We start from the raw sequence: 12,221 nt of genomic DNA, 5'->3' as shown, positions 1-12,221 counted from the left end.
ATTGTTAGTATTTTAAGTAGAAATATACTTGGAGGCTGCTCATCTATGCATAGAACTAATTTTGTGTGAAATGCTTTTGTGCGATATAATTTCAAGTGGTATCGTTTTGTGCATTTTTTGTAGTATTATTCGTGATAGTATAATTTTGTATAGTATAATTTGGTCTGGTGCAATTCTTTGTGGCACAATTATGTGCATTATAATTTCCCGTACTATCGAGCGTGTAGTAACGACGCACTTTCAAAAAGTTGGCTTTACTTAACTTGAAGAATTTATTGAACACAAAGTCTCACGTACTTTCTCCTTGGAGTACATATTTGATTTAACATCACATAGGATAAAGTTCGTTGTGAAGTTTGAACACGCGGCCCTTCGATGCATAAATACATGCGTTGTCAGTCTTGTCACACGTCCGATCTATTCAATTTGCCTAAGAATCACATACATCGATGTTTGTATCATGGCAATGATGACTGCCGTCCGCAGTTTGCATCGTGCAAATAATTCCGTGCAAGTTAAAAGCGAACTTTATCTGCATCACAATATAAAAACCACACAGGAATGAAAATATCTCGCATGATAATTAAAAAATATTTGGCATGAAATGGCGCAGAACAGCCGATTATTTTATTGCAGGGATAAAATAATTTTTAGCAGTCACTGGCTATCGTGCACTGCTTCACGTCAAACAAAATGATGGTAAGTATAGTTTAGTAGTGAAGATTTCACCATCGATGGAAACCTGAAGTGGCAATATCAAGGTTCCCGAATTAACTCGCGGGTCCGGGAATGCACTTTACCTGTCATTCGCTCTTGGGCGCTTTATTCCGGTCGTAAAACGAATCGGTGCACCTCATCGTTTCGTGGATTCCTGAAGTACAATTCAAGTTTTCAACCCGTATAAATACATAACCAGGTATAAGTCTAACGAATAAATTAAATCGCATCCACCGGGACAGGCAACTGATAAAATATTTAAGCTAGGCTCATTAACAGCTCAGCTTAATTTGCGTTACAGCACGATTATCCGACTACTCAATTAAATGGGTATTCAGACAAGTAGCAGCCATGCGTGTATAATACATAAACCCTGCGGCCCATTAGCATAAGCGTGTCGTTCATCGCAGGACTAATAAATTGCTTCTGGATGAATGAGAACTCGATATCCTTGAGGGGCGAGCCCTGCAGTGCGATGTGTCATTTCACTATTGACTGTTATGAAAAAACAACGACTATCAGTTCTGTTTCGCCATTCCCTCGCCTTGTCATGTAGGCGTGCACGGCTCGCAAAAAACCAAAATCTAGTCGACGATTTGATACTTAGCCCGATTCGATCATTTCGTATTTTTCTTTCACCTTTTCATTCCTATTCGAAAATCCAATCCGTTTAATTTCTCTTCTATTATTGACAAAGAAATATATCCTAGCTTTGTCAGTTGTGAAAAGAATAACGAGAACTCGAATAATAAGTCACTTAATGATTTGTAACTTGTACTAGCAGTGGTAGAAAATTAAAAATACAGCCACAAAATTAAAAAAGTGTCTGGCCCAGTAGATTAGACCACCATAAATATATATTTTTGTATTTGTGTTGGTATTCTCAGAAATTACGACTTTACGGCTTTTGACGTATCTTAAATAATTTGTAAAAACAATAGTTGTTATAAAAAACAATCCAAAATGATCAAAGTCACATGCTGAGTGATTTGACATGGAATACCCTATACACAACTCTTTCTCAGTCCGTAAACTGCAACCATTTAAAAGTGAATAAACCGAATTCAAAAAGATCTTTCTAAAACGTTGAATTATGTAGCGTTGTACTGAGAAAAATCTGTGCCGCGGAAATTTCAGAAAATGTCTATCCAATTTTAAAAATGAGCACCCGATATCTGTCCGGAAGGCGATGATGAAATGATGTTAATCTGTCAACAGCTAAAGCGGCGAATGGATTATCGAGATGGCATTTCACCACACAACATGCGATATTTAGTCGAGGGAGGAAGTATAGGCACCAGGGATACGAGAGTGGTGAAGGAAATGTGTGAAAAAACATAAATAAATAAACGAAGACTGGTGTATGCATTATATACACAGTTACAGAAGTGAAAGACAGGCGTGAAAATGTGCACGGAAGCATCTGCATGATGTACCTACAACCATAGAAAAGCTGCGCGCGGTTAATTCATGCGCGTAAAATTGTTTCCAAGCCTTCTGTGCACCGATATATTTTTACACGCCTGCAATATACACGTATGTATGTATGTACACTCGGGGACAATGAATCTGATACGTCTAATTTTTTACACTAGACAGTTATGTTGGCAACACAGAGAAACCTGCAGCGCCACAGTCGACCGAGCGCGAAAAAAAAACTCAATCTCAATAAACGTAACATAAACCATGACCGTGGAATCTAACCGTAGAATATGTGTCAATCCAACAAGTCATTATTCCCGCAGTATTCTCAGGTTAGATTCGACGGTCATGGGTTATGTTACGTTTATTGAGATTGATTTTGTTTCGCGCTCGGCCGACTGAGGCGCTGTAGCTTTCTCAGTGTGGCCAACATAACTGTCTAGTGTAAAAAATTAGCTGTCTCAGATTCATTGTACCCAAATATACGTATGCATACGCAACCTCAAACCATACAACTAGAGCTGCGGTACACGTGTAAAAACAAACAGGACGGCGCAGGGACGCCGCACTGCTTGGTAAGCTACATAGATCTATATTATACATACTACAATGCACACCTGTGTATGCCTGTGGAAATAATATGTAGGGTGTTCCTGCAATCTTTTGTTTCAAACCTCGAAACACTGCGGCTGGATAATTGCAGTATACAAAGTAACCGGCCGGTTTTCAATAAGACCCGTTCTCAAACCACTGCATTGGCGATGAGAAAAGTTTATCGTGTAACAAACGCAGTGTTTTTGGTCCAAGTGTATGTTTGCAATATGAGTTCTAGGTGAGCATAATGCTTGTGCAAGCCGAAGACGAATATTGCAAATGCCCGGGATGAAAAGACCTTTGCCTCCTTGTCACAGACGACTTTTGACACCTGCGTTTTTCACGAAGCACAAGATTGAGGTTAGGGTCGCGTAATGTCAGATTTGTTTGCGACTGTGAATGCGCGAAGTACAGAAAAGGCTACTTCTAACTCTTAGGATCTATAAATGAGCTTTATTGTACTCTGCGCTTCAGGGTATGGACACTTAGTATCACCCTCCACTCAATATTCGTAAGATTTGGACCAAAGCGATACCTCAACAGTAGGAAAAAAGTATATAACGCAAAATTTTTTTTTCTTTTTTTTTTGATGTTGTATTCATGATTTCACCGAGATCGCCACAATTACTGTATTACCAACTACTTCAGTAAATAGAAAATGTTCTATAATATCTTTAGCGGAAATTGTAATTATGTGTTGGCGACAGTTTCGTCCAAGCCGACGAATAATTCGTCTGTGAAACAACAGAATGTCTATAACTTGCTGCGCATGTGCAGTCGTGACTCTTACCATCGCTAAAACAGTTACCTTACGTACCGAACACAAGTATGAAAAAATGCGTAAAACATGCTTGCTTTATATAAAATCACTTTAACATTCGATAATTACTATTACCCGTATTCAATTCAACATGGCAACAGAATCCACTGCAAAACCGAGTGGATAACGTTTTAGATTTTTGATCGGGTAAGCCGCTAGTGTCGATGAAATTGTCTTCCTCAGTCATAGAACCGTAGATGCTTAAGCTCTCACATGTTAATAATTTTTCAATAGATTTCGGATATTGATGTGAGTCAAATGGATTTTCTATCTTGAATTCCAAAGAAATTACTGGAATTCTAACGATTTTTTTTTTTTTTTTTGTAAACAAAGTGGCATTCATCTGAATTGCTGATGAATTGATCATTCCCAGTACGATTTGTCAATAATCTCCGTGAACTTTGGTCTGTTCGTTTGGTGTTTGTTTTGTTTTTCGTAAAAAATTCTTAAATTATTAATGACTAAATTTTAGAACACATGCAATAACGTGGCTAGTTGTGTGAAAATCGAGAGGGTAATCATGTATCGAATGCATTTTGAAATGCCATGTAGAAACCTTACAAACCCCGACATCTTTTGTCTTGGAAATTTCTACTTTTTAAATTACTTGAAAGTCAATTTGCTTTCAAAATTCCATCAACGCATCATTCCAGCTGCTCTATATGCTGTGCGAGTTTACTTGTAATGCTTTTATCAATACAGTTTTTCATGCCCGTGTGTATTCATCATTATGCCACAATTGAACTACCAGGTATTATACATTTTAAAGACGGGATAGCACGAGCGTTTCGTTCCTCCGTAACTGATTCCTCCTTTCTCCGGCAGAATTGAATGCAAACCGGAAGCTCTTTCACGAGTTGTGGTACTGATTTTTGGTCCGTACTTCTGAACGGTGGCCCACAGTTGCCGTCTCGCCTCATTTTCTAGCGTACAAGAGAGTCCGTTCCACGAATATATTTCAATACGTGCATATGTGAATGCACTACGCTTTTTACCTATGTGTAGTTGGATGTATTTGGGATAGGGCTAGCTTCTGTGAACTTTTGAATAGTATGGCCGTTAGCACTTCGTTCAGATTATTCAAATGCAAGAATAATGCTATACATAACATGAAAGGAATTTTAATCTTTCAACTGTTGTATGATGGTTTTAAAAAATTTCATGAACGAAACGATCGTGCTGCGAATCGGACTAATCATAAGTATACAGGGTTGTCCTTTTTAATCGCACCGGGCGAATATCTCGGAAATTAGAAGAGATAGAAACAAAGTTTGATATAAAATCCGGAAGGTTGTGCTACTTTCAAGACTTTTTGAGAACTGCATTATTTTCGATAGGGAACACATATTTTGACTACGACCAGCTAATATTGGGTTTAGAAAAATTAAAGGACGTATAAAAAATATTTGTTTTTTAAAAAATGTCAATAATTGTAATACTTGGCCATTTTTTTCTGCTACAGGGCATTAATCCCCATAGTTTCACTACTTTTTTGAAATTAAAGGGCTATGAGAGACGCTTTATCATCTCGAAAAGAAATTCGTATTTTTTTCAAGCCATGGGGATTGATGCTTCATTTCGACGGAAAGTGGTTGTATTGAAAAAGGATAGCTGTTCATTTTTTGAAATTTGAGAAATTTTTTTTTTTTAGCAGTTTTGAAAAATCAAATGTATTTGTTTTACGATTTTGAATTCGTCTTCAATCTCACTATCAATCAGTTATAGTCGAAATATGTGTTCCCTATTTGAAATCACTAAGTACTCCAAAAATTGCGAAAATCGCGCAATTCACAAATCAACAAATGTCAGCGTCATCTTACCCCCTTTTGAATCGTTGAAGTTTTGTAGTAAACTTTTTCTCGTAAGAAGACCATTCTGTGTAATAAAACGATGCGCAAGATGAATGAAAAGCTAATTTTACTCAACTTGGCCCAACTATGTAGAGAATTTTCATAGACAGTCATGAAGTTTTGGAAAGCCGAGGTGGTGACAATTTTGTTATCACAAATAATGAAGGCATCAAAAGTTTTGTATCACATTTGATGTATCCAATACATGGGTGAATGGGTGAATTTTCAAATAAAAAATATTAGAACGAAGCTCAACGGTACTCCAATATGTATATCAATTTTTATATTAACAAATTGAAATGTCTCTTCATGGAAAATCCTTGAAAAATCGCTTTTTTCAGTCCACTGACTGCGTGTAACCCCTTAATACTGATAAAAAAATTTGAGAAATGTTCCATACTGAAACTTTACTTTTCTTCATGACAGCATCTGCGCGAAAAACCTGAAAAGTTTGATTCGAATTCGGTCATATTATGCTAAAAAATTTTGTGTCGTTCCACTGCGTAAGACAAAGAGGTCCATAGTTCAATCTGATCTGAAATTCTTATTCTGTACATAATATAAACCTATAACATATACGGGTACGGGAAAGGATCGTTAAAAAATAGAAACGACATCTTTTTTCTTTCCCCTGCAGTCTCAACGGCCACGCGTGTACCACTTATGTGAGCCGTCGAGCGTTTATATTGTAGACCGCGAAGAGGTCATAAGCGAGAACGAGACTTTTTTCATTTCATATTCGAAACAGGAGCAAGAAAAAACTCGAGAAAAGGAGACCATAAGAGGTCTCGGGTTTGAGTCTCTACCACTCACGAGAGCCTCCTCTATGAAAGAGGAATAAAGCAAAGTAAAATAAAATACCGTGGAGCATTTTGTTCCTTTGTTTCGTTGCATAACTACCAGCTGCTCTCCGATCGTCCTACTGAACACTGTTTTAACATTGCTAACATTTGTTAACTTCGTGTTTCTCTGTTTTTAGAGAAAAAAGACAGTTAATCGTAATCATACCAAAAGTGAAAAGTTGAATTTTCACTAGATTTCGACGCTTCATGATCTAGAGGATCACCTCCGACCATTTTCGGATCAACGTATGGATGTGTGTACGTATGTATGTATATGTGTGTGTGTGATCAAGTTTTTTGTCTTACGATTAGAATGAATTAGGAAATCAGCTTTCCATAAATCGTTCGAATTTGGATTGTTTTAATATAATTCAGAACCGGCAAGCATCGTTTTAAATCGTGTCAACGTGAAATTGGATCAGGAATTGAAAACGTCATGTGTCAAACACGAACTGCAATGACATCTAAGTTTTACACCAACTGAGCTTTAGAGTGATACAACAAACGAATAGATTTCAGGGCATTCTCTGCGATCGCAAGCCGTCATTTTACACGACATAATCAGCAAAGAATGAAACGTTAGCGATCTGCAAAGATCGGTTAAATTGTCAAACTGCATGACCTGTTAGACCCCAATTACAAGTGAAGTCTGCCACATCTGTAGTAATTATGGTAATATTTACGGGGATTATGCTCGTCTGGCCCAAGTAAAATTCAGACAGGAGTGAGTGATAGCTAAATATAAGATGTATTAACGGTTGATAAGATTTTACATATTCCCTGTCAGGCGTCTTATCACTGAGTAACGCCAATTGGCTTCAGTCATAGAAGGCACGTTACATAGAGAACGTTCTATATGCCCAAAGTCTAACTGGTCTAATACACCTTAGTCTAACTATTCGGGTACTCAGGTTACAATAAAATCAACTCACAAGCTTTTGAAGCTTGGATTCCTGAATAATCCCACTTGTTTTTCTTGTAACAATTAGCCTAGACCTCTAACTTATCTGTATTATTCATTTATAATTAAAGGTTGAATGTAGCCACCAGCACCAAGCTGTTATTTTGAGATTTGGCAATTGAATAAATCCCGAAAACATTCCATAATTTAAAATTGATAGTATTTAGTGATAATACTCTGTGCTACAGCAGTGCAATTCATGCCGTGCCAAATATTAGCAGAAATAAACGGATCACTTTTAATCTAGAATAATGCGCAGAGTAGTTAGCCTGTTCTGAGATATTTCAGAAACAGCAGTATGAGAGCAGTATCGTTTCAAATTGCCTCATATGTGAGTCAGAACTCTAAAAAGTCAACTGAAAAACATGAACTGTCGCATCCGAATCACTTTTGCCATGAATTCTTCAATGACAATATGCTTTTAAACTGAGGAAGTGAACAAAAACACGTCCTCTGCAACGAATTAATCTTAGAATATCATCTATATCAGTCAGCTATCAAACGAATTGCATCAATCAAACTACGTCGTGACAGAATCTTGTTCACTTTCACTTGAAGTCGTCCAGACTCTTCGTGCACAAATTTCTTTTGCAACTGCTTCTCCATCTGCACATGATTTATACAAATTTCAGCAAAATGGACCATTGAGTGGCCATTCTTGTCTTTTAAATCGAAACAATAGACTTTTTACGTACGGATATATACAATACAAATTAGTAATTTCGACTTGGAATTAAAAACTGTACGAATGATCAAAATGGTCAAAAGTACTCAGTTTGTGTAAATATACTTTTCGAAGTCAAATATTTTTTTTCAACTTACTTAAATATTATTTTATGTACTAGCTGTTTTCGATTAATTCGACAACGTGAAATATTTTTGAAATTTGATTTATTCAGAAACGGTTTTACAAACGTGTTAAAATTTTCTTCCCACTGATGAACATTATGAATTTTGTATGTCATTCAGACAAACATGGTAGGTACTGTAAACAATGACACTGGGCAAAACTTGAACATCTTATATAGGAATCAAGATATATTACAATGAAATGAGTATAGTTACAATAACGTTTGAATATTGTTGAAATTATAACAAAATTTCATACAATTAGCAATTTAATGTAACTATAATTACCAATAACACATTTTCTGAAGATTTAAACATTATTGTGCTTGTTTAGGATATTACATTCTTATAGTTTAATATGGTCCAAAACGAATTTAACATTGCACCAACACCATATTTTTGCAACTGTCGAAAAAAATATAGTACGAGTCGTTTTGTCTAACAAACCGATCGCAAAATAGAAATAAAAATAGCGACACACAACAGATTTTTGGTGTTGCCTCCAAAGCTTATTTCCAACTTTCCATTCGCAATCATAGTTTTCGCTAATGATAAACAATCAAAATAACTGTGGAGTATGCGATGACCGCACAACTATAGACATTTATCTCGGTAAAGTATAGCATTTACCAAGTGTTTCAGCCAACTAATTCACTGAACATGTAGGTGGTACGAACTAAAGTACGAATTGTATAATTAAGATTCAGTTCATCAAATCTGTGAAATAATCTTTAATTTCAGATCCAGTGTTATTATTCGAATTGGATTGAAAGTTCCGAAAATAGATTCATCCTACAATCCAATCGAACGAGTGACAACGTATGAGATTGAAAACCCCTAATGCTAAAGAAAAGTTTGAGAAATGTAACAGCGTTCAATTAAGTGAGAATTCCATCGGTTTCATGAAATTACCCTTGAGATCTAGATTTCAATTGAAGTATAAATCTCTTCAAGGGGAAAACTGCTTCAGAACGCTTGAAAAAAGGGTGGATTTTGCAATTTATTCTCTCGACAACGAGGAAACGAATCCTTTTGAAACTTTTGGGGTGTTGTATGACATACCTATTTCGAAATTACAAAAAAAATTTTCAAATGGAAAACTGCTGCTTTTCTGTACAAACTATTCTTCGTCGATGTAAAGCAGGTTCCCCTCTTAATGCACTTCCCGAGCAGTCGTAAACTATTTGAAACGGTAGCATTAAAAGTGGCTGATCGTCAATATCGACATACAGCAGTTTCAGTCGGATCCGGCATACCAACGTACTTGGTTCATTAGCTTAGTCTGACGATGCCTTTGGACCGCGACGGACGACGATAAGGTTCACGTATGCGGCAGAGCCGAGCCCGTTTAATACGATTCGTTTGACCGGCGGCGAAGGATCAGATTACCGTTGCGAGTCTAGGGCCCAAGGCGAAAAGTAGGTGGTACCATTGTGCCAACAACCAGACGGAACAATGGTAACATCGATAAGCAGTACCGTGAGTTGCTCGGACACCGGTACATAAAGGCAAGAATGCGCACGTGTACCTACAACCATTGCCGCAAGCATGACTATCTTCATCTACATGTGGAGAGATCGCGGAGTCGAAGAAATTCGAACTTGATAAGCGACGAGACGTTCAACAGCTGGATTTATTAAAAAATGAAAATAGGCTTCCGCTGAAAATTTTCGAAAACGGCATTCTTTCACTCGTTCACTATTACAGGTGAGAAATAAATTTCATATGATTCCGAGGATTATTTTCCATGTTTACGTGTAATTGTTTACTGTGATTTCATTCGATATTGCAATTACTTTTAGATGGTTTTATTCGATTCTATTTTGATTTTAAGTAGTGATCGATATCGATGATTTGAAAAAAATGATCACCACCATATAATTAATCAAATGTGACTGTAAAACGTACAGTTGTCATTTCTCGTATAAATTGAGTTTGAAATCGTGCCAAAACCAGGGCTGTTCGATTAATCGATTAGTCGGCAGCTTCGATTAATTTTTAATTGATTACGTGGAAATCACGATTAACCGAAATCGTAGATTAATCGATCAATCGGAAGAACGATTAATTGAAAGACTCCTTCAATGGAATAATCAAAAAAAAAAAAAAACGAATAATCGAAACTATCGATTAATGGTTAGATCATCGTTGGCTAACATCTCTGGATAAGGTTCTACTCGGATTTTTATGACTCAATATCTTTTGAATATGTTTATGAATACTGACTATATGATTTGTATTGTATTATCTTAATGTATATCTACTTATCATGCTGGAGATAATTTAAGGGGTTATATACACTTGTGATGGAAGAAAAAAGACATTTTTTTTTATTGCATATTCTTTAAGTATATACTCTCGAGAATACTCTCACAAAATTTCATAACGATCGGAGCATCAGAACCGAAGTCATAGCTATTTATGAACGAATCCCGTATTATAATTGCTGAGCAGCGCGCGCAAGCAGCCACTAAAGAAGGAAGGATGGCTCGTCGACAGCAACAAATCCATGTTTTGGAGGCTGCAAATGATGCAGAAGGACTACTATATGGCCCTGGAATAGACGACTCGATGTAAGTTGAAATATATTTACTAGAAATATGAAAGAAACAAACTTGAAACTTTAAACGCGATTATCTCAGAATCTTGTTTTTTCGAAATTACCTTTGCGCTCGACACGATTACTACAAAACTATTAATCCGATCAACACCAAATTTATACCACTTATTTATTATGATAATAGCTAGTCGCTGAACGAAGGATTTTAAATTTTTTTGAAAACTTTTTTTTAGAGCAAAAAATCGAAAATGTTATATATTGAAAAAGTACATTTTTAGTTACAACCGTCACCATTTTTTTTTAAATCAAAATTTTTACAAATCCTTCGTTCAGCGACTAGACAATACAATACTCTAACGGAATTTTTTTAAATGTTTGATTTCAGATGAACCGTTCTCAAGATATGATGTCCACCGCAAGTCACGTCGAAAAAAAAGGCGTTCCTGGAATTCGCCTATAACTTTTTTAATAATTAATATTTTTTTATGAAAAAATTTCAACAAGTTCTTAGAAACATGTACTATTCGACGTTGACAGAAGATTTTGAATAAATATTTTTTATGGTGTCAAAAAAAAAAATCGAGAAAATTTCATCTTTTTGCGCGGTACAAGTGTACATAAACCCTCAAGTGTTCTGTATAGTTTGTCTTGCGTATTTCTTCATGCGAATTTTGCCGACGGATTTGCCTGCATACCTCGGGCAATGGGTCTTCCCAGATATGTGAGGTATTTTTTTATTTAGAGAAGCACGGCTTTCGAATTTTCCAGAGACTCGCACATAGGTTCTTTAATATTATTTTTAAAAAAAAGACAAATTCAGATAATGGAACCTCTCCAATGTTAAAATCATTACACAGGTCGACAAAAAAAATAATTTTTTTTTTTGGGTTTCGGTTCTAATACTTGAATTCTGATTCCAGACATCGAAAAATACTTAAATATCCATTTTTAGCTTTTAAAGTTTGCTTTTGTCTGATTTACGTCGATAACTATGTTTTAAAGATTTTAATTCATTTTATGATCACTAGATGGTAGCACTTTGATTATCCCGATTGCAAATTGCGTATTATAATTATTTATCACAATTCTTGAATAAAAAAGACTTTGATGTTCCGCAAAAACTTTTCTGATCGTAACTTAAAATACAATTATAAAAAAAATATAAAAATCAGTCATTTTTCTTGAAAATTCAAAAAATTGCTCTCATTTCTACAAAAGCAAACTTTGATCAGAAAAATAATATTTTCCCTTATTTGTAACGTAGGAGAAACCAAAATTTCACATGCAGAAACCAAACCCAAAAATCGTGTTGACCGGTGTTATTTATTTTTATTCACAATTAGTATCATTTTTCACATGTTTTCTTTCATTTCGCGATGATCTCTTACTGAATAAATAGTTCCTACTATTATGCTAAGATCTGAATTTGATTCGAATTACTCAACTACCTAGCTGAGACTGTAAGTAATTTGTTGATGATCACCTCAAATTTTCTTCGCATATATATCTATCTCTCAACCCTCTGTATTTGGCCTTGATGTATTCTATTCTTGAATATTCTGGAATTCACTGACGGTGAACTTTGGAAATACTGTATGCAGTTATC

The sequence above is a fragment of the Neodiprion pinetum genome, chromosome 5 (assembly GCF_021155775.2).
Source record: "Neodiprion pinetum isolate iyNeoPine1 chromosome 5, iyNeoPine1.2, whole genome shotgun sequence".
Classification (NCBI taxonomy): Eukaryota; Metazoa; Arthropoda; class Insecta; order Hymenoptera; family Diprionidae; genus Neodiprion; species Neodiprion pinetum.
Note: the sequence above shows the minus strand (reverse complement) of the source record.